The sequence below is a fragment of the Megalobrama amblycephala genome, linkage group LG1 (genome assembly GCF_018812025.1).
Source record: "Megalobrama amblycephala isolate DHTTF-2021 linkage group LG1, ASM1881202v1, whole genome shotgun sequence".
In the NCBI taxonomy this organism is placed as follows: domain Eukaryota; kingdom Metazoa; phylum Chordata; class Actinopteri; order Cypriniformes; family Xenocyprididae; genus Megalobrama; species Megalobrama amblycephala.
In genome coordinates, this window is record NC_063044.1 from 9,121,221 (window position 1) to 9,144,658 (window position 23,438).

Genomic DNA, 23,438 nt, shown 5'->3' on the forward strand with positions numbered 1-23,438 from the left:
TCATCTAAACATCCCTGAAACCCACACCACACACAATAATTTATTTAAACTGAGGTATATAACTGATGTATTCTGAGTTTGCACGCTACACCTGTGATGGGTGTAAATTGTAAATTGTAAAATAAAAAAAATCGGCAAGCTCCTTCCTCTGCCCGTTCCTGAGAGACCCTGGTCACACCTGGGAGTGGACTTCGTCACCGATCTCCCTGAGTCTGACGGTCACACGTGCATCCTGGTGGTGGTAGACCGCTTCTCAAAGTCCTGCCGTCTGATACCCCTGGAGGGTCTACCTACCGCCATGGCCACTGCAGAATTGATGTTTAATCATGTTTTTCGTTATTATGGAATTCCTGAAGACATAGTCTCCGACAGAGGACCCCAATTCGTCTCCCACGTCTGGAAGGCCTTCTTCTCCCTCCTGGGTGTGACCGTCAGCCTGTCATCTGGATACCATCCTCAGTCGAACGGGCAGACGGAACGGAAGATCCAGGAGATAGGCCGCTTCCTGCGTACCTTCTGTCACGGCCACCAGAACTCCTGGAACCAGTACCTGGGTTGGGCCGAGTACGCACAGAACTCCCTCCGCCAAGCCACAACTGGACTAACACCCTTCCAGTGCGTACTCGGCTACCAACCCCCACTGTTCCCCTGGGATGGGGAACCTTCCAACGTTCCTGCAGTAGACTATTGGTTCCGGGAGAGCGAGAGGGTTTGGGACTCAGCTCACCACCAACTGCAGAGAGCCCTGCGCAGACGCAAGATGGCAGCCGACCTTCGGCGCTCCGACGCTCCTGTCTATCAACCGGGGCAGAAGGTCTGGCTGTCCACCAGGGACATCAGGATGCGTCTGCCCTGCAAGAAGCTGAGTCTCCGCTTCATTGGCCCATTCACCATCATCCGGCAGATCAACCCCGTCACCTACCGACTCCAACTCCCTCCACAGTACAGTAGAATCCACCCTACATTCCATGTATCACTGCTAAAGCCTCACCACCCTTCTGTTGTTCCCTCCACAAAACCTGACGTGACAGCTGCCGAGCCCCCCCTTCCACTCATCCTGGAGGATGGCACAGCTTACGTGGTTCACGAGATCCTGGACTCCCGGCGCTGTGGTGGTCAACTCGAATACCTCGTCGACTGGGAGGGCTACGGCCCCGAAGAACGCTCATGGGTTCCCAAGAATGATATCCTTGATCCTATCCTGTTACAGACCTTCCACGCCAACCACCCAGACAGACCTGCCCCACGCCCTAGAGGAAGACCACCATGACGTCGGGGTCCGCGGCCCTCAGGAGCGGGCCGTGGGAGGGGGGGTACTGTCACAGACACGTCAGGTTCCACCTCACTCCCTTACCCACGCACTCAATCACCAGCGTACTGATCACCGCCACCTGTTACTCATCAGCACTGCAATCACTACCACTACAAAACCACCACACTCACACACATTCACTGTCCGGTCTCGTTTGCACTACTACACATGTATGCTTACCTTAAGGACTCCCAACGACATACTTACCTGCTCCAGCGATCTCCTCCATCTCCTTCGTCTCCTGTTCTCCCCGTGTGCCTACCTGCCTGTGTGTGTGAGTGTCTCCGTCATCTCCCTCCATTGCATCTCTCCGCCAGCATCTGCAAGACAAAATCAGGACAGTATTACATTCTCTCCTTCTCTCAAGAACTACACACCTGCTTACCATCACCCTGTGCTCTGCTAATTGTGAAATAAACTTACCTGGATTGCTTTTACCCCTGCCTCTGTGTCTCTGTTGTAACAACTGCATTAACTAATGTTAAAAAACTGAACCTTATTGTAAAGTGTAATCATTAAACAATATTTACTTACTCAATGTGACAAGAAAAAATATTAGCCAGTGTAGGTGCATGTTCAGTATTCCAAGTCTCTGAGATAGGATGAGGAAGAGGATTAAATAAATGTCAGTCATTTGGTCATATTTATACACTGTGAGTGAGCAACACATTCTCACTCCCAACCAGATGTGGAGCCAGGATATTTTCATTTTTGCTTTTTGCCTCTCATGCCATTTACATTTTCTTTAAGGCTTTTATTGCATTAAACAGTTTTCTTCAACATTCAACATGGTTCTGTTATTATTTTCATTCAGATTGTTTAAATATGTAAATATACAGCCACCATGAATAACATAAGCAGAAGAAAAAAATAAAATAAGAAGAGAACAAATGGGCATTTCGCCACACCTCAGAAGTTCTTCCGCCATATACAATGCCCTTCACAATTATTGGCACCCTTTTTAAATATGAGCAAAGGCAGTTGTGAAGATAAATCTGCATTGTTTTCCTTATGCTCTTTCATTCGAAAAATTCTAACCTTTCATCGAAGTGAAACAATTGAAAGTGGGGGAAATCACATTATGTAATAATTGTTTTTCTCCAATACTTGTTGGCCACAATTATTGGCACCCCTAGAAATTCTTGAGTAAAATATCTCTGAAGTATATTCCCATTCATATTTACATTTTTTAGCACACCAGGGTGATCATGAACATGAAATTGTCCAGCCATGACTTCCTGTTCCACAGGAGTATAAACATGAGGAAACGCAAAGGCCAAATTCCCCTAATCATTCATCGAAGTGAAACAACTGAAAGTGGGGGGAAATCACATTATGTAATAATTGTTTTTCTCCAATACATGTTGGCCACAATTATTGGCACCCCTAGAAATTCTTGAGTAAAATATCTCTGAAGTATATTCCCACTCATATTAACATTTTTTTTTGCACACCAGGGTGATCATGAACATGAAATTGTCCAGCCATGACTTCCTGTTCCACCGGAGAATAAACATGAGGAAACGCAAAGGCCAAATTCCCCTAATCATTCATCACAATGAGAAAAACCAAAGAATATAGTTCTGATGTGCAGCAAAAGATTGTTGAGCTTCACAAAATAGAAAGTGGCTGTAAGAAAATAGCTAAAGCATTGAAAATCCCCATTTCCACCATCATGGCAATAATTAAGAAGTTCCAATCAACTAAAGATGTTACAAATCTTCCTGTAAGAGGATGTGGGTCTAAATCGCTCTAATGCGTGGTGAAGAGGAAAGTTTAAGTGGACAAAGACTTTCCAAGGATCACAGCTGGAGAATTGCAGAGATTAGTTGAGTCTTGAGTCTCAGAAAGACAAAAAAAATTATCAAACAGCACCTACATCCTCACAAGTTGTTTAGGGAGAGTTTCAAGAAAAATCCTCTGCTCTCATCCAGAAACAATCTCCAGGATATTCAGTTGTCAGACATGACTGGAACTTCAAACGGGACCGTCTTCTATGGTCAGATGAAACTAAAAAAAGAGCTTTTTGGATATATTGTATCATGGATTCTATCAAATACTAACAGTTAAAAAATCAAAATCTGACCGCTTCTGCTAGAAATCCAGTAATGGGCCATGATTGGATCTTCCATTGGGACAATGATCCAAAACAAACATCAAAACCAACTCAAAAATGTGTCTCTGAGCACAAAATTAAGCTTCTGCAATGGCCGTCCCAGACCCCTGACCTGAACCCTAAAGAAAATGAGTGAACTGAAGAGGAGAAGCACCAACATGGAGCTGGGAATCTGAAGGATCTGAAGGAATGTTATCTTTTACCTTTTGCTTTTCACTTTCAGAAAGTTCTGCACACTGAAACCTGAAACTCTAACTCCTAACAAAGTGGACAGATAGAGGGTAAGCACACAAAAATGCTGTATAAATATGCTGGTAAGCACGTAAAAAAAAATGCTGTATAAAAACTGGCACAATTTGACACTTAACATATTTTCCATTAGAACAGTAGTAGAAAACAATGCATTTTGCAACAATTCAGAATTATTGAAGGAAAGAAGACAGCAGCAGGGGTGCCAAAAAAAAAAAAAATGTTTAAAAACAGAAAAATACTGTCAGAAAAAGACAAAACATAGAAAAACTGAAAAATACAGTAATTTCTTATCCTAATAAAATTACTGTTTATTACTGTAATCCTACACAAAATTATCTGTTCTAAACTGGTCATATGCTGGTCCATGCTGGACCTGAGCTGGTCCTATGCTGGTCCATGCTGGTCCTATGACCAGCACTGGACCAGCTTAGGACCAGCATAAACCAGTTCAAACCAGCATACCAACTCCAAAACGTACTTGGTAACGAACGTAACCTCAGTTCCTGAGATACGGAATGAGTACTGCGTATGGGGGAAAGGTCTCCTTTTTTCGCCGTTGCTGAAGCGTTTTTTCAATAGCGCAGTTTTTCTGCACGGCTATTGGTTTAAGCTTGAGAACTTTTTGAACCAATGCTGGCACAGCCCAGCTGCGCGAGCCTATGGAGAAGAAGCGCGCAGAAAATCTCGCCAAAACAGGCGGGACTTATGGCTATATAAGCGGGCGCTTCGCCATAGGATTTCAGGTCATTTGACTGAAGTGACGACACTGAAGCCACAGCCTCGTGGCACGACATGTATCCCAGTACTCGTTCCGTATCTCAGGGAACCAGCGGGTGTGTGTCACTTCACCGTGACAGAGAAGAGAGCAGGAACGCGCAGCAGCTGACGTTATTGCCTGATTCTCTGACCCGGTTTGCTGGTTTCCATGGTTGCAATACGCTGTGTTTTCCGTCAACTGGCAACCTGTGATGTCGAAATACTATTGGATAAACTGACAGCACATGGTTTCGCACAGACCAAAACAAAAACAGACATTCCGACACGGAACGCGTATTTTCAAAGTAAAATATCTGGTCGTAGCATTGTTTTTCTGAGAAACAAGTAGGTGAACTTAGCATGTTTCTTAAATATCTGCAAACACATTGGAGTATTTTTATGCTTTATTAAAGTAAAAATCTTACATAGAGCCCCTTTAAGAGCTATACACCATTTTAATCTGTGGAATATCTTCTTTTATTTCTGTACACTCAGAGTAAAAACAAAATGTTGTGCTTTTTGCAAAATAAAGAAAACTAACATGATGCGTGATCTCTCGTCTCCCTCTGAATGAAGTCCAATCTGATAGTTCTCAGAAAATGAACTGTAACTTAGTGAATACTAATGACACAAAAAAAAACTTATGTCTAACAAAACATTGAAATGTCAGGTTTTAAATCGTGTAAGTCAAATCGAAAACAAAAATTCTGTTTATGTAATCTGTATGAAAAGAGAGCCATGTCAGAAGTCTGTGATTCAGCTCATTATCCGCTAATGCGTCCACGCCCACGGAGCCAGTGCTATTCAGATGCAAATTCAGTCAATACATGCATACATCGTCTCAATCGTGTATTTATTGTCTTGAAAAGTGTTTATCTGGATGTTAAAGCCATGGTTAGCGACCTCTAGAAGACATGACGTTAGTTCCTGGTTCCTGTTCTTCTTTAGATGAATTTGTGGACTAAAGGTGCACAGAGCACCCTCCGGCTGCAAATATGAATTGAAAACAGTATCCAGCGTTCATAGTGATAATAAATATTGAATAAATATTACTCCTCTGTACAGATAATTGACATAAACACATGAGAATCCATCAATATTTTTCCAAATGTGTATGCTTTTAAGCTAAAAGCCTATATAAAATGCCATAGAGGTAACATAACTGTTCAGACACTTTGCATCACAGAAATGCATTATATTTTAAAGAATATAATAGAATACCATTATTTTAAATTGTAATAATATTTCACAGTATTGCTGTTTTTTTCTGTATGTTTTATATACACCATGATGAGCTTGAGACATGATCAACAGAGGGTTTTTTCACAGCCTACCTGTCTGAAAGAGCTCATTAATATGCAAGTCATTACAGGTCATTATGCGATTCTTTTGTCTTCTCATGTGTAAATGACCCATTATTCATGATGATTCACGCCTCCACGCATACTGTGTTTCTTGACCAAAGATGTTTTAGAAAATTTAAATCCCTCTATTGTTTTATATGAACAAGCAGGCAGCATAATTTTTTTACCTCATTTTGAAGCAAAAACTCTAGTCTACAACCTCCAATACCCAGAAGTCTTGTGAACACAGATTTAATATATATTTTTTGGCTTTATTTCAGTGACTTAAGTTTTTTGTTTTTTCAATAACCACGCATAAACGTTATTCCTTCAAAAATACAAACATGTACATACATGTTCCTCACATATTATTGTAGCCTAGTTTGTGCTGAATACAGTGTAATGACACTTTTTACATTAATATGTTTATGAACAACTGAAAAAAGCACAAATGTCAGGGCATGTCAAAACTTCTCCAGGGCCCCAAAAATCCTCAGACCCCTGAGGGTTAAGCAGAGTTTAAACAGTGACTGGAGTCACAAGTGACCAGGTCAAAAGGGATTCCTAATCAGGGGATGTCTGTGTGGATCCGTTGTGCTTTTAGGTCTGTTAATTAATGTTTCCTGTTCCATTTGTTTGATACAAAGGAAGTATTGGTTTAACCCTCTGGAGTCTGAGGCTGATTTGGGGCCTGGAGAAGTTTTGACATGCCCTGACATTTGTGCTTTTTTCAGTTGTTCATAAACATATTAATGACACAAGTGTCATTACACTGTATTCAGCACAAACTAGGCTACCATAATATGTGAGGAACATGTATGTACATGTTTGTGTTTTTGAAGGAATAACGTTTATGCGTGGTTATTGAAAAAACAAAAAACTTAAGTCACTGAAATAAGGCCAATAAAAGTATATTAAATCTGTGTTCACAAGACTTCTGGGTATTGGAGGTTGTAGAGTAGAGTTTTTGCTTCAAAATTATGTAAAAATTATGTTGACTACTCTTTCATGTATAACAATATATTGATTTATTTTTTGTAAGACACTTTTTGCCAAGAAACACAGTATGCGTGAAGGCGTGAATCACCATGAATAATGGGCCATTCTCACCTGAGAAGACAAAAGAATTGCATAGTAATGACCTGAAATGACTTGCATATTAATGAGGCATTTCAGTCAGGTAGGCTGTGAAAAAAAACTTCTGTGATGTCTCAAGCTCATCATGGTATATGAAACATACAGAAAGATATTATTATTTTATTAATATAAAATAATGGTTTTATATTATACTTTAAAATATAATGTATTTCTGTGATGCAAAGAGTCTGAATATAGGCTTTTAGTTTAAAAGCATGCACATTTGGAGAAATATTGGATTCTCAAATGTTTATGACAATTTTCTATACAGAGGAGTTATTTTTATTTAATATTCATTGTTATCTCTATGAGCGCTGGTGTTTGCAATTCATACTGCAGCCGGAGGGCGCTCTCTGTGCATTTTTAGTCCACAAATTCATCTAAAGAAGAAGAGGCTATTCCATGAATGGTGTTTTCCAATTCATACTGCAGCCGGAGGGCGCTAAAGAAACAAAAACTCATCTAAAATTCATCAATAGAAGAAAAGAAAACAGGAACTAACTGCATGTCTTCCAGAGGTCGCTAACTATGGCTTTTACATCCAGATAAACACTTTTCAAGACAATAAATACACGATTGAGACGATGTATGCATGTGTTGCCTCTGAATTAGCCTCTGAATAGCGCTGGCTCCGTGGGCGTGGCTGCATTAGTGGGTAATGAGCTGAATCACGGACTTCTGACATGGCTCTCTTTTCATACAGATTACATAAACACTGAAGGTTTGTTTTCGATTTGACTTACACGATTTAAAACCTGACATTTCAACGTTTCTTTAGACATAAGTGTAATTTTTTTGTCAGTAGTATTCACTAAGTTACAGTTCATTTTCTGAGAACTATTAGATTGGACTTCGTTCAGAGGGAGACGAGAGATCACGCATCATGTTAGTTTTCTTTATTTTACAAAAAGCACAACATTTTGTTTTTACTCTGAGTGTATACAAATAAAAGGAGATATTCTATAGTTTCAATTGATGTATTACTTATGTCTCTATGACAAAAAATGCGTACTTAAAATGAGTATTTTAAGTCTGTTTTGCTGCAATGTGAAAAAAAACCTTCAAAACGCGCCGGCGCGTTTTCAGACCTCAGAGAGTTAAAACCCATTAGTCTTAAATCCGTTGATTGGTATTTTCCTGGTCTGTTGATAATACAAGAGGGTTTTGTGAGAGAATCGATAGATTTAATGTGATCAGGAAGGCTTCAGAACAGATATTCTCTGTTCTTATGTCAGTTACCACTTCTCTTAATGCTGACTAGCTGGAATTAGGAGCTATCTAGTGGGGGTCAGCTAATGAATCTCTCAAATGAAGCTTTGTTTGATCATGTTCCTTGTTGATGAACCAGGTTATAAAATCTGACAAAAGTGGACGGCGAGGACCAGCCGGCCGCCTCACAGATGTCTTGAATAGAGACTCCATTGGACCAGGCTCACGAAGAGGCCATTCCTCTCGTGGAGTGGGCTCTTACTTCTATGGGGCAATCAAGGCCCATTTTATAACCTGGTGCAGGGCAACTGCTTGTGATCGGTGCCAACCCAACACTTCATCACAACCTTTCAGTTCAGCTTGGGTCTTCAACCATCACTCCTTCCAGGACAGCCAGAAACCTTGGAGTGGTGATGGATGATTGTTTAAGCTTCACAGATCATCTTGCAGCAACAACCCGGTCCTGCAGATTTGCCTTGTACAACATCAGGAAGATTAGACCCTTCCTATCGGAACATTCCACACAAATTCTTGTCCAAGCTCTTGTTCTTTCCAGACTGGACTACTGTAATGCTCTCTTGGCTGGCCTTCCAGCATGCACTGTCAAGCCTCTACAACTGATCCAGAATGCTGCAGCAAGACTGATCTTCAACGAACCGAAGAGAGCGCACGTCACTCCTCTCTTCGTCAGTCTGCACTGGCTGCCAGTAGCTGCTCGCATCCAATTCAAGGCTCTGATGTTTGCCTACAGAACGACCACTGGCTCTGCACCGCTATACCTTAACTCACTACTTCAGACTTACGTGCCCTCCAGAAGCTTGCGTTCTGCAAGTGAACGGCGTCTTGTGGTGCCATCACATAGGGGCACAAAATCACTCTCACGGACCTTCTCCGGGTCTGTCTTTGGTTGGTGGAATGACCTACCACACTCTATCCGAGCAGCTGAGTCTCTAGCCATTTTCAAAAAAATGCTAAAGATGTATCTTTTTCGTCAGCACTTGACCCAGTAATAGTAGCACTTGCCTTGACTAACATTCTTCTATCTATTTGTGTATTTATTTAAAAAAAAAAAAAAAAAAAAAATCTTGCTATGAGCACTTTACTGACATAACTGTGACTTCACACAGCACTTGCATATTGTTGTTCTCATGTTGATTTGATTGATTCTACTACTCTCATTTGTAAGTCGCTTTGGATAAAAGCGTCTGCTAAATGACTAAATGTAAATGTAGAGGAGTAGCAAAGAGCAATTGCGTCAACTAGCCAACGCAAGAGGCGTTGCTTTGAGACCGAAGACCCTTTGGTGCGGCCAACAAAGTAGACGAAAAGCTGGTCAGACTGCCGGAACGGCTGCGACCGCTAAATCAGCTCTCGCTCATCCGACGAAGGAGGTAGCGCTGAGAGGGAAATGACCTGTGCTCTGAACGGTGTCGAGAGCACTTTAGGGACATAGCCATGCCTAGGTTTTAAAATGACCTTGGAGTCGTTGGGCCCAAATTCAAGGCAAGCAGGGCTCACGGAGAGGGCCTGCAAGTCGCCAATGCGCTTAACCGATGCTAATGCAAGTAGAAGAGCGGTTTTAAGTATCAGGGGCCTGAGGTCAGCTGACTGCAGTGGCTCAAAAGGGAGCCTTTTGAGCGCTCTAAGGACTGTGGAAAGGTCCCAGGTGGGAACAGTGAGAGGACGAGGGGGGTTCAACTGCCTAGAAACTCTCAAGAAATGTACCACGTGACTGTTTCTACCCACTGACTGGCCAGCGTTAGGAGCGTGGAACACTGCGATGGCTGCTACATACACCTTGAGTGTAGAGGGGGTCAGACCCCTATCTAGACACTCCTGGAGAAATGACAGTATCGGGGATACCTCGCATTCAACAGGGTCTTCATTACATGCACGGCACCAGTCATCGAAAGCCGACCACTTCTGGCCATAGAGGCGTCTCCTGGACGGGGCTCTCGCCTGAGAAATGGTGCTTAGCACGTCCCTGGGGAGGTTTACCAGCTCCCATCGAGGGACCAGAGGTGTAGAGCCCAGAGGTCTGGCCGAGGGTGCCAGATCTTCCTGTTCGTCTAAGAGAGGAGGTCCCGTCTCAGCGGGATCAGCCAGGGGGCTTTCGTGGAAAGCCTGAACAGCTCAGAGGACCAAACTTGGCTCCTCCAGAGCGGGGCCACCAGGAGGACTCTGTGCTTTTCTTCCCTGATTCATCTGATGACCTGAGGGATCAGAGCGATAGGGGGAAATGCGTAAAGGAGGAGGCTGGGCCAGTCGTGGGCCAGCGCATCTACGTCTTTCGAGAAATAAGTTGTGCAGTGAGAGTTGTCTTCTGAGGCGAAGAGGTCTACCTCTGCCTTCCCGAAGATCTCCCAGATCGTGAGAACTGTCTGGGGGTGGAGCATCCACTTGTCCGAGGGGACCTTGCTCAGAGATAGCATGTCTGCTCCAGATTCGTTCTGCCTGGTATGAGCGTCGCTCTTAGCGACTGCAACCTTAGTCAAGTCACCTTTATTTATATAGCGCTTTTTACAATGCAGATTGTGTCAAAGCAGCTTTACATTGATAACTGGTACATAATTTGGCTGCACAGCAGCTCTTAAAGAATAGTGTCAATGCAGGCAGATCAGAAGCACTGTTGAATAAATGTCCGGAATACTATTGAATATCAAATGTCAAGTCAAATGTCAAGTGTCCCCAACTAAGCAAGCCAAAGGCGACAGCGGCAAGGAACCCAAACTCCATCAGGTGACATCAGGTTGCAAACAAGTGGAAAATAGTTGTTAAAATGGAGAAAAAAACCTTGGGAGAAACCAGGCTTAGTCGGGGGGGGGGGGGGGGGGGGGGGGGGGGGGGGGGGGGGGCAGTTCTCCTCTGGCAAACAGTGCTTTGTTACAATTCAGGTTGCTATCATAAGTCTGATAGGATCACAACAATCAAAGTATTTATTTAAGTTCCATCCAGTTGAGGATCGTATTCATCACGCCAGTATGGATGGTCTGTTGAGGAACTGTGGCAGTGGCTGTCGTGTCGATGAGGCCTTCACAATGGATGATCTAGTTGACTCGATCTCTGCTGATACTTCAGGGCTGCGTTGTGGTCGTGTCATGGCACCGGTCCTTGGTCTCAGCTGGATACGGCCCGGATCCGGTTGACTACGGTAAACCTCGGGATAAACAGAAAGACTAATATTAGCGTAGATGCCATTCTTCTTCTGATGTAACGAGTACATCTGGTGTTATAGGAAGTGTTCCCGGTTCCGGCTGACCTAAATTATGCAGCCTAATAATCCTTTAACGGATTTGAAAATATAAATTGATAATGTGTTATGTGTATGCCAGGTTAAAGAGATGCGTTTTTAGTCTAGATTTAAACTGACAGAGTGTGTCTGCATCCCGAACAATGCTAGGAAGATTGTTCCAGAGTTTAGGTGCCAAATAGGAGAAGGATCTACCACCTGTGGTTGATTTTGATATTCTAGGTATTATCAGCTGGCCTGAATTCTGAGATCGCAATAAACGTGAAGTCCTATAATGCATTAAAAGCTCACTTAGATACTGGGGAGCTAAACCATTTAGTGCTTTGTAAGTAATTAGCAAGATTTTAAAATTTATACGATGTTTAACAGGAAGCCAATGCAGTGATGTCAGAACTGGGCTAATATGGTCATACTTCCTAGTTCTAGTAAGAACTCTAGCTGCCGCATTTTGTACGAGCTGTAGTTTATTTATCAAGCGGGAGGAACAACCACCCAGTAGAGCATTACAGTAATCTAGCCTTGAGGTCATGAACGCATGAACTAACTGTTCTGCAATTTTCATTGAGAGCATATGTTGTAGTTTAGATATATTTTTAAGATGGAAGAATGCGGTTTTACAGATGCTAGTAACATGGCCTTCAAATGAAAGGGGCAATAGCAATGCCCATTCCAGGAGGTGCATCATCAGTGCGCAGAGGCGATTTATGTAGGACACCACTGTCATGAAAACTGTCCCCAGGAACATAATACGTTGTTGAGAAGCAGTGAGCTCCCAGGCACTCCAAGTGGCTGAGGAGCACGGATCTGTGATGTTCTAGCTCGACTTGCGACCGGGCTAAGATGAGCCAGTCATCAAGATAATTCAGAACCCGGATTCCCATCTGTCTCAGGGGGGAAAGCGCCGCGTTCGTGCACTTCGTGAAAGTGCGTTCATCGGCATTACAGCCCAAAGGGAAGGACTGTATATTGGTAAGCCTCTCCATTGAATGCGAATCTCAAGAATCGCCTGTGATGGGGGCTATCTGGATGTGAAAGTAGGCATCTTTCAGATCCAGTGAGCAGAACCAGTCCTCGGGGCAAAACTGCGCGAGGATCTGCTTCAGTGTTAACATCTTGAACTTCCGTCTCATGAGGGAGAGGTTCAGGAGTCTGAGGTCTAAGATGGGTCTGAGACCGTCATCTTTCTTGGGGACGAGAAAATAACAGCTGTAGAAACCCGACTTGCTCTCTGAGGGGGAGACTTTCTATGGCACCTTTCCTTAGCAGAGACATTGCTTGGCTCGGAGAACACGAGCGTCGTCCATGTATACTGAAGTGGGAATCACCCCGCCGAAGCGGGGAGGTCTGTGGGCAAACTGGAGCGAGTAGCCTCGATTTATTATCCCCAGAACCCATTTTGACACTCCGGGGATGGCCTGCCAGGCCTCAGCCCGTGTGACAAGGGGTTGAATGGGCCGATGAGATGGGGCTCGTACACTGGCGAATGTGGAAGAGGAAGTTTGCTCTTTCTTTGAGGAGGTAAAATATTTATTGTGTTCGCCATAACAACGGCGTTTTGCGTGGGCGCAACAGCAGTGGACCCTGGTAGCAGAACACATGAACCACCCCCCATGCCCGGAACTGAACGGGGCGGTGGGGGGATTGAACAAAAGAGCTTCTGGGGTGGTCCGGCCTCGGCGAGACTTTGCCCCTTCCTCTTCTTTTCCTTCAAATCAGGAAGTCTTGGGAGGCATCGGGTCCAGCAAAATCTTTGGCCAGGGGCCCTGACGCTGTCTCGGGAAGGAGGAGCACCTGGCGGGATGAGCTCGTTGGTGCTGTTCCTTAGGAGGCGTTGCCTGGGAGGTATAGGGGGCAGGCTTGCTCTGCTGAGCCGTCCCTCTTAGTTTTACACCCCACGGCTGCGGGGGCAGGGGGGTTGGGGGGGGCATGTGCTTCATCCAGGGGCGGTAAGTGCTCGTAACGCTTCTCCAGCGAGCCATCGACCGAAGGGAGAGCTGACTGTTGTGAAGTCTGCAAGCGGGCCAAGTAAGGTGCACGCCACGATTTGGTCAGCTCGTCATGGACTTCGGGGGGCCTGGCGGCGTCCTGGCAGGAACCACTCGTCCAGTCTACTGCGCATTGGATCTTCAGGTGGGGCCACTCGAGGTTGAGTTCTTCAACGGCCTTGGAGAGGATGCGGAAAAGCTCGGCATCCATCCCGGGCTTGCTGTCGATGGGCTCCAGCGACGGCAGGTGGGTGGGGTCCTCCGAATCAACGGCCCATTCCTCCCTCTCAAAAGCCGTGAGAGACATGGAGTCATCAAGCGGCTCATCCTCAGAACCGCCGAAGGAGACGAGGTCGCTCGCATTAGCCGAGGGATGCAGCTCAGGGCGGGAGAAAAGGACGGGGGACTGCTCTCTCGTGGGAGAGGGTGAGGCACGCGGGGGCTGAGCCGACATGAGCTCACACGACTCCGGGCACTGGGCTGCTCTACCCCGCTGTCTCTTCCTAGCTGGCTCGCGGGAGGAAGAAGACTGGAGGGTGCAAGCGGCGGGACTGCCTTCACAGAAGAAGGGATCCGCGAGCGCAGAGTGGCAAGACTCATGCTCTCACAGTGAGAAGACTATCGATCAATGTTTTAATAGAATTCCTGCTTGGGGTTCTTTCCAACAGCCCAACAGTATTCTGGCGAGATAGTGCGCTGTGATTGGTTGATGGTGGAGCCTGGTGGGTCTGTGACAAATAAAAAGATAGATAAGTAATAACACACTTGAACACTTTAAACAAAACAGTCCCTAAAGACGAAAAGAGGATGACTTGTTCTCTAGGTGCCCCTCTTGTGCGTTCGGGCTGCAAATACATGATTTGATAAGCGTTTCAGACACCGATTCACGTGGAGACGTTCCCATAGTGCTGGGGAGTTTTGTGTAAAATCTTTTCTAAACCAATTCTATTTTGTACGTTTTTATGAAAACTGCCCGGATGCTTCTTGGCATTGAATGTATACATCCATGGAAAATTTTCACATCTACCTTGTTTATCTCTTGTAGGAATGCAGGGAATGAGGAACAGGTAGTATCTTCTGTTTTAGAGTGTTGTATTACATGTGTGACTACATGTCACCATCGATAATGTTCCCCAAACCTGCTGTTAGATCAAAAATGACTGACCAGAGAACACAAAGTAAAGTCAATAAAACACAAAACAGGACAAAAGTAAACACATTACAAACATAAAACATGACAGACGAATAAAAGAAAATTAATTATAAGTGTAGGACCAAAATCAGCTCAAAAGAAATAATTAATTTATAGGGTATTTATTTTATGACCGAGCAAGTGAATCGTCCAGCGTTCATCTGCTCGGGCAGTAATGAGCTCTTGTAGCGGATATGAATATCTAACTATCGTGAAAACACCAATTAGAGCGCAGTCATTTTTAAGATCGACAGTTTAATACATTAAATTTTACAAGCACATAACACAAGACACTTTCTGTCACGATCACCGTCTGTTTCTGTCAGTTCCCGGACTACATTACCCACAATCCTCTCTGCCATTCACCTGCACTCACTCCACCAATCACTACACTAATCACCACACCCAGCTGCCATGCATTACCAGGACTATAAAGGACTTTCACACACACCACCTCACCGCGAAGTCTTGTTTACTGTTGTAGCAATTCCAAGCATTTATACCCTGTCTGTCTGTTGTTACTGTTCCTGCCTGCTACCCGTTATCGACCCATTGCTGCCTGTCCTGACCCTTGCCTTGTCTGCCGTTCTGTGAATGATATCTGCCTGCCTCGATCCACGTACCCTCACTACGATTCTGCCTGTCCCTTGCTGTTCCTGTTTGTTCCTGATTGACTCTGCCTGTACGACCATTCTCACTGTAAATAAAACGCTGCACTTGGATCCCCTGCCTGAGTCTCCCATTCGTAACAGAAGACTTCGCCCCACCAAGATCCAGCAGCTACCGTGAGTGTTTCTGTCACATCCAGCATCAGCATGGACCCAGCTATATGTCTCATCCACCTTCGTCAAGGTAATAGTACCCTGGAGGACCACATTCAGAGGTTTCTGGATATTGCCCATTATGCAGACTGGCCTGACTGTGCTCTTATAGACTTTTTTTGCGATGGCATAAAGCCCGGCGGTCGCTTCGCACTCAAGCCCGGCGGTCGCTTCGCACTCAAGCCCGGCGGTCGCTTCGCACCCAAGCCAGCCGGACGCTGCGCACCCAAGCCAGCCGGCCACTTCGCTCTCAAGCCCGGTGGACGCTTCGCTCTCAAGCCCGTCGGACGCTTCGCACTCAAGTTCGCCGGTTGCAACGCTCTCAAGTTCGCCGGTTGCAACGCTCTCAAGTTCGCCGGTTGCAACGCTCTCAAGTTCGCCGGTTGCAACGCTCTCAAGTTCGCCGGTTGCCATGGACTCAGGTTCGCCGATTGCAACGCACTCAAGCTCGCCGGTTGCTATGCACTCAAGCGCCCTGGACGCGATGGACAAGATGGCTGCTTTGCCAGTGCCTACGGGCAAGATGGCCGCCCCCTCGGTGCTCACGGAGTTAGGGGGCGTTCCTGCCATTGAGTCCGCTCCAGAACCTGCTTCAGCGAGGGAGTCTGCTCCTGAACCCGCTCCAACCGGTGAATCATCGCCTCACCCTCGGAAGAGGAGGAGGAGGAGGAAGAAGGCGCCTTCCATTCTTCAAGGCTCAGAAGCCTTTCAAGAGCCTGCTGTGGGTCCGGAAACCACTCCAGAGGTCTCTCCTACTCCACCCAAGCTTCCAGCCCTGCCAGCACCACCCAAGCTTCCTGCCCTGCCAGCGCCGCTCAAGCTCCTTGCGCTGCCAGCGCCACCCAAGCTTCCAGCCCTGCCAGCGCCATCCACGCTTCCAGCCCTGCCAGCACCATCCAAGCATCCAGCCCTGCCAGCGCCGCTCAAACTCCTTGCGCTGCCAGCGCCACTCAGGCGTCTTGCCCTGCCGGCTTCACCCACACGCCTGGCCCTGCCGGCGCCACCCGAACTCCTTGCTCACGAACCTGCGACGGGCCCCGCTGAAATCCCCAAGAACTTTTTTGGGGGGGGCAGTGTACCTGAGGGTGGGGAGCTTGTGGGTGGGGACCCTGCTCAACCATGGCCGTTAAGGGCCTCTGAACTGTTATGGCCATCTCTGAACTGCTAATTATTATGGCCTTTAATGGACTCTGACCCGCTGGGGTCACCTATAGACTGTTCTGCCGTGGCTGCCTGAGCCACCTGTCCTGCCGTGGCTGCCTGAGCCACCTGACCTGCCGTGGTTGCCCAAGCCACCTGACCTGCCGTGGCTGCCCAAGCCGCATGACCTGCCGTGGCTGCCCAAGCCACCTGACCTGCCGTGGCTGCCCAAGCCGCCTGACCTGCCGTGGCTGCCCGAGCCGCCTGACCTGCCGTGGCTGCCCGAGCCACCTGACCCGCCGTGGCTTCCTGACCCGCCGTGGCCGCCCGAGGCTCCTGACCCGCCGTGGCCGCCCGTGGCACCTGACCCGCCGTGGCCGCCCATGGCACCTGACCTGCCATGGCCACCTGTGGCACCTGACCCGCCGTGGCTGCCCATGGTACGTGACCCACCGTGGCTGTCCGAGTTCATGGAACTTACATTGGAGACCCCGTTCCTGTCTGCCGTAGAGCTCCAATGCACCCACCCCCCCTCCCTATTCGTGCCATTTACGGCGCGAGGACGCACCTTCCGGAAGGGGGACATTATGTCACGATCACCGTCTGTTCCTGTCAGTTCCCGGACTACATTACCCATAATCCTCTCTGCCATTCACCTGCACTCACTCCACCAATCACTACACTAATCACCACACCCAGCTGCCACGCATTACCAGGACTATAAAGGACTTTCACACACACCACCTCACCGTGAAGTCTTGTTTACTGTTGTAGCTAGGGCTGCACGATTAATCGCATGAGATTGTCATGTGTGTCTCGTCAGTAAAGCCGGTTCTGTGATTAGCGGTAAATGTCCATCACCTGCTTTCAAATTGAGCGGCACTTAATATACAGAGCCATAGTTCGCGGACAAGCTACGCAATATCGCGTTCATAATCGCAGATGAATCGCCTTCGATTATGAACGCGATATTGCGTAGCTTGTCCACGAACTACGGCTCTGTATATTAAGTGCCGCTCAATTCGAAAGCAGGTGATGGACATTTACCGCTAATCACAGAACCGGCTTTACTGACGAGACACGCATGACAATCTCATGCGATTAATCGTGCAGCCCTAGTTGTAGCAATTCCAAGCATTTATACCCTGTCTGTCTGTTGTTACTGTTCCTGCCTGCTACCCGTTATCGACCCATTGCTGCCTGTCCTGACCCTTGCCTTGTCTGACGTTCTGTGAATGATATCTGCCTGCCTCGATCCACTGCCTGTACCCTCACTACGATTCTGCCTGTCCCTTGCTGTTCCTGTTTGTTCCTGATTGACTCTGCCTGTACGACCATTCTCACTGTAAATAAAACGCTGCACTTGGATCCCCTGCCTGAGTCTCCCATTCGTAACACTTTCTTTTAACACTCTGAGGTTTGAAAACGCGTCGGCGCGTTTTGCAGGTTTTTTTTCACATTGCAGCAAAACAGACTTAAAATACTCCGTCATTTTTTGTCATAGAGACATAAGTAATATATCAATTGAAACTATAGAATATGTTCTTTTATTTGTATACAATCAGAGTAAAAACACAATGTTGTGCTTTTTGTAAAATAAAGAAAACTAACATGATGCGTGATTTCTCCTCTCCCTCTGAACGAAGTCCAATCTGATAGTTCTCAGAAAATGAACTGTAACTTAGTGAATACTAATCACAGAAAAATTAAACTTATGTCTAAAAAAACGTTAAGATGTCAGGTTTTAAATCGTGTAAGTCAAATCGAAAACAAACCTTCTGTGTTTATGTAATCTGTATGAAAAGAGAGCCATGTCAGAAGTCTGTGATTCAGCTCATTATCTGCTAATGCGGCCACGCCCACAGAGCCAGCGCTATTCAGACGCAAATTCAGAGGCAATACATGCATTCATCGTCTCAATCGTGTATTTATTGTCTTGAAAAGTGTTTATCTGGATGTAAAAGTCATGGTTAGGGAGCTCTAGAAGACATGCAGTTAGTTCCTGTTTTCTTTTCTTCTATAGATGAATTTTAGATGAGTTTTTGTTTCTTTAGCGCCCTCCGGCTGCAGTATGAATTGGAAACTCCATTCATGGAATAGCCTCTTCTTCTTTTTGATGAATTTGTGGACTAAAAATGCACAGAGAGCGCCCTCCGACTTCAAGGATGAATTGAAAACACCAGCGCTCATAGTAATGACAATGAATATTAAATAAATATAACTTCTCTGTATAGAAAATTGACATAAGCATATGAGAATCCAATATTTCTCCAAATGTGCATGCTTTTAAACTAAAAGCCTATATTCAGACTCTTTGCATCACAGAAATACATTATATTTTAAAGTATAATATAAAACCATTACTTTATATTGTAATAATATTTTCTGTATGTTTCATATATCATGATGAGCTTGAGACATCACAGAAGGTTTTTTTCACAGCCTACCTGACTGAAATGCCTCATTAATATGCAAGTCATTTCAGCTCATTACTATCCAATTCTTTTGTCTTCTCAGGTGAGAATGGCCCATTATTCAGTGGTGATTCACGCCTCCATGCATACTGTGTTTCTTGGCAAAAAGTGTCTTACAAAAACGAAATCAATATATTGTTTTATATGAAGGAGTAGGCAGCATAATTTTTACATAATTTTGAAGCAAAAACTCTAGTTTACAACCTCCAATACCCTAAAGTATTGTAAACACAGATTTACTATACTTTTTTTGGCCTTATTTCAGTGACTTAAGTTTTTTGTTTTTTCAGTAACCACGCATAAACATTATTCCTTCAAAAACACAAACATGTACATACATGTTCCTCACATATTATTGTAGCCTAGTTTGTGCTGAATACAGTGTAATGACACTTTTGTCATTTATATGTTTATGAACAACTGAAAAAAGCACAAATGTCAGGGCATGTCAAAACTTCTCCAGGCCCCAAATCAGCCTCAGACTCCAGAGGGTTAAAATCTACAAGAGACTTTATTGATTATTCTAACACAAACTAATCTAACACAAACACACACACAAACATTCATACACGTTGCAGAAAGAAAGGAAATGAGAAAGAGTTTCAGGAAAGAATGAAATGATGAGCATGATTTCTATGCAAATTTTCACTTCAAAAGACCTGACCTGAATGAACCATGAATCATTAATTTAATGCACCAGTTCAGCTTTAGAATCTGGAAGTACTTGCTTGTCGACTTCAAATGTGAATCTCCTCATCTGCATCCTTAGCTTGGAGAGAAGGGTTTTTCCAAATCAATGATTTGTTGCAGAATCTTTTCAGGTCCAGCATTGATATCCTTAGACACAAAACGATCGGGTTGTGCGATAAACAAAACAGTATTTATATAATTTTTTTTTTACCTCTATACCCCACTATGTCCAACTGCCTTCAGAATCCAGTTGGTAAGGTTTTTTTTATACTTCAGTGAGTGTGAGACATCTTCACATCTACCTTTTTTATCTCTTGTAGGAATGCAGGGAATGAGGAAAGGGAAGTATCTTCTGTTTCAGTATTTATATAATTTTTTTTTTTTTTTTACCTCTATACCCCACTATGTCCAACTGCCTTCAGAATCCGGTTGGTAAGGTTTTTTTTATACTTCAGTGAGTGTGAGACATCTTCACATCTACCTTGTTTATCTCTTGTAGGAATGCAGGGAATGAGGAAAGGGTAGTATCTTCTGTTTCAGAGTGTTGTATTACATGCGTGACTACATGTCACCATCGATAATGTTCCCCAAACCTGCTGTTAGATCAAAAAGGTCTATGTCCAACTGTCTTCAGAATCCGGTTGGTAAGGTCTTATACTTCAATGAGTGTGAGACATCACTTTTGAGCATGGCACTAGCAATGCCAAGGTCATGTGTTCGATCCCAGGGATTGCACATACTCAGATACAAATGTATAGTATAATGCAATGCAAGTGACTTTGGATAAAAGCGTCTGCCAAATGCATAAATGTAAAACAAGTAATTTGCAACTTTGAAAGAGAATTGCAGTAGTCTAAGCGAGAGGTAATAAAAGCATAATCACCCATCAATACAATAAGTTTGCCAGCTCATTTATATAAACTTAATAACATACTTTTGTATTTTTCTTAACATTAAATACACTACACTGTCTATCCAGGAGTGACTGTCGGTCACAGCCAATGCATGCTGGGAGCGAACATAGTGTAAAACTCATGAATCCCAGTATGCACTGCAGCGTCAATGTCAACATTGTTGAGATGCTGAAAAGAAAAAAAAAGAAAATCTACAATGTATTTGAAAACCTGTGCCAAAAAAAATATCACATAAATACCTGCCAGTCTAGCCAGTCCAGTTACGCCAACATCCTAGCTCTTTTTTCTTGAGCAGTATCTTTCTGAGACCACCACAGAATTTCCTCATTGCAAAGAGGATGTATAGTATTTATCTATGTTTAGGTCGGCCTTAGTCAGCTGCCTGACATTGTTTGCTTGTGAGCTTCGCTTTCTTTCTCTTATCCATCAGGCTTTACTAGGCTTAGCGGCCAGGCTAGAGCTAGGTTAGGTGTGTTTGTTAACTACCATATGTATGACTATCCCTTGTCAGGTTGTATAGTTCTTAGTTCTGGCCTCCTCCTGAGGGAGTTGTTAGGCCGTACTGTATTCCCATTGTCCCCTTGTTCATGTAGTTGCAATTGGTTGAGTTTAACAGCAAAGTCTGTAGGCTGTTATTAGCCTCCCTGGTGCTGTTTTTCTCAGGTGGTAGGCCCTTATCTTTGCGTAGATAAGTTTATGCAGTGTATGCTAGGCCCCACTCTCTAGAACTTTATTCATGCTATGAATTTGTCTTTCCCCTGAGCCACTTGAATTAACATTCAAGTTTGAGTTGACGGTGCTAGCTTTTCAACAATCTTTTTGAGCCCCTCTAATCTGTCTTCCACAAACTACATAGCACTGAAACAGCAATAGGTCACAAATGACCTGTTAATCGCTGCTGACTCTAGCTGTCTTTCAATTCTGATTCTTCTCAAACTCAGCACAGCTTTTGACACATTTTTTTTTTTTTTTAATCTTTGGAAACTTTTTTGGTGTTACTTACACTGTATTAAACTGGTTCAAGTCTTTCCTCTCAGACCGTAGGCAGTTTGTGTCCCTGGTTGGATGCAGGTCCAGTTGGGTCAGTGCAGTTTAGTGTTCCCCAGGGATCAGTTTTGAGTCCCTTATGTTTTAGTATGTACATTTTTCCCCTGTGTAAACTTGTCAGGTCCCTGGGTCTTAAGTTTCATTTTTACGCAGACAACACTTAAATTTACACTAATTCAAAACCTAGTGATACGGCTGTTGCTGTTCTTGAACATTGTATCTCTGAGATAAAAAATATGGATGTCTCATAATTTTCAACAGCGACAAGACTTAGGTTATGCTCATTGGTTCAACCCAACAAATGAGTAAAGCTGACATTGTAACCCTAAAGGTGGAAGGCTCTGCTATCGAGTTTCAAACTAAATAAAAAAAATTGAGGGTCATATTTACTGCAATTTTAACATCCTCATGTCCAGAATTAGGTTAAAACATCATTTTTTTTCATCTCAGAAACATTGCAAGACTACATCCCATCATGTTACCTTTCTTGTGGCTGAAAAAACTGATCAATTTGTTTGTTTTTTCTCACATAAACTATTGTAATGCTCTGCTTGCTGGAGTTTCTAAATCTACCCTGAACAAATTGCAGTATGTTCAAACTCAGCAGCCAGAATCCTGACAAGGTCCAGGACAAGTGAGAAAATCACTCCAATCCTAGAGTCCTTGCACTGGCTCCCTGTCAGGTTTTGCATCGATTTTATATTAAATTGTCATGCTTACCTAAAAGGCCTTGCATGATTTAGCACCACAATATCTGTCTGAACATTTAACTGTATACACTCTAAGACAAAATCTCAGTTCTTCTGATTCTGGCTTTTTAATTGTTCCTTCAACGTGTTTATCTTCTATGGGTGACCAGGCATTTTCTTCTTTTGCTCCTAAACTCTGGAATGCTCTTTCCGCTAAGATTAGATTTATTTCAATGTATTTTATTGGTATGTTCTTATAAAGCGCTTTGAGATGCAACTTTTAAAGTTATCATTTATTATATAATGGGAGAACTGTGCATGTATCTGTACTCCTGTTAGCACGGTTATTAGCAGCAATATTTTGGATAAGTCCACCATTGCACAGACTCATGGACATCACAAGCCAAAATCTCTGGTTTCACCAGCCACACTAGCTCTGAGCATGCTTACGCAGATAATATAGTGGTAGAATAGTGACACTACACACTAAAATCATTTAAGAGTGTCACAGTGTGCATCAAGCAATCCACATGTCCTGTGTTTCCTTTAATTACAAAACACTCAATTTATCAATTGTCTAGTTTTACACACAATGCATAATTGGTGTCAAACCCTACACTGTAAATACTAAAGTAAATACTACAGAAAAAAAACAAAACAAAACAAATATAAGTTATTTAGTAGTACTCAATTTAAGCTTGTAGAAATTAAAGCGTAAATATCAACATTACAAAATTAAGTAAAACTACTCAACTTTTCTGATACTGGTGTTCCCATGATGCATTAGGCCTTGAATAATTAATGAGGTCAATTTTTCGCCATTTTCCAGCTGTTTTTACACTGTTTTATTGTTGCTTTTGTGGATAGGATTAGTAACTTGCCATTTTGTGACATTTGGAGTTCATTTTCTACTCAAAATGCCACAATCACACTCAAAAAAGTTCCATCGAATGTTACCGTCATTGTGTGTTGTGTACCAAGTATTGAGGTCTGTTTTCAAGCGTAGCATTACTTCTAATATGTAGATATGGTGTCTATACAATATCTAATGTATTACTTGCTTAGATGTTTCTAAGTAAAGTATACACATTAATAGCATGGTTTCATTCAG

The 23,438-nt window shown here is 44.0% G+C and overlaps 1 protein-coding gene across 1 annotated transcript in view; it reads left to right on the forward strand.

Moving 5' to 3' along the window:
* The window catches only part of LOC125280859 (gastrula zinc finger protein XlCGF57.1-like), a 1,316,469-nt gene that overhangs the window by 528,877 nt on the left and 764,154 nt on the right, over window positions 1–23,438 (forward strand). The window lies entirely within an intron of this gene.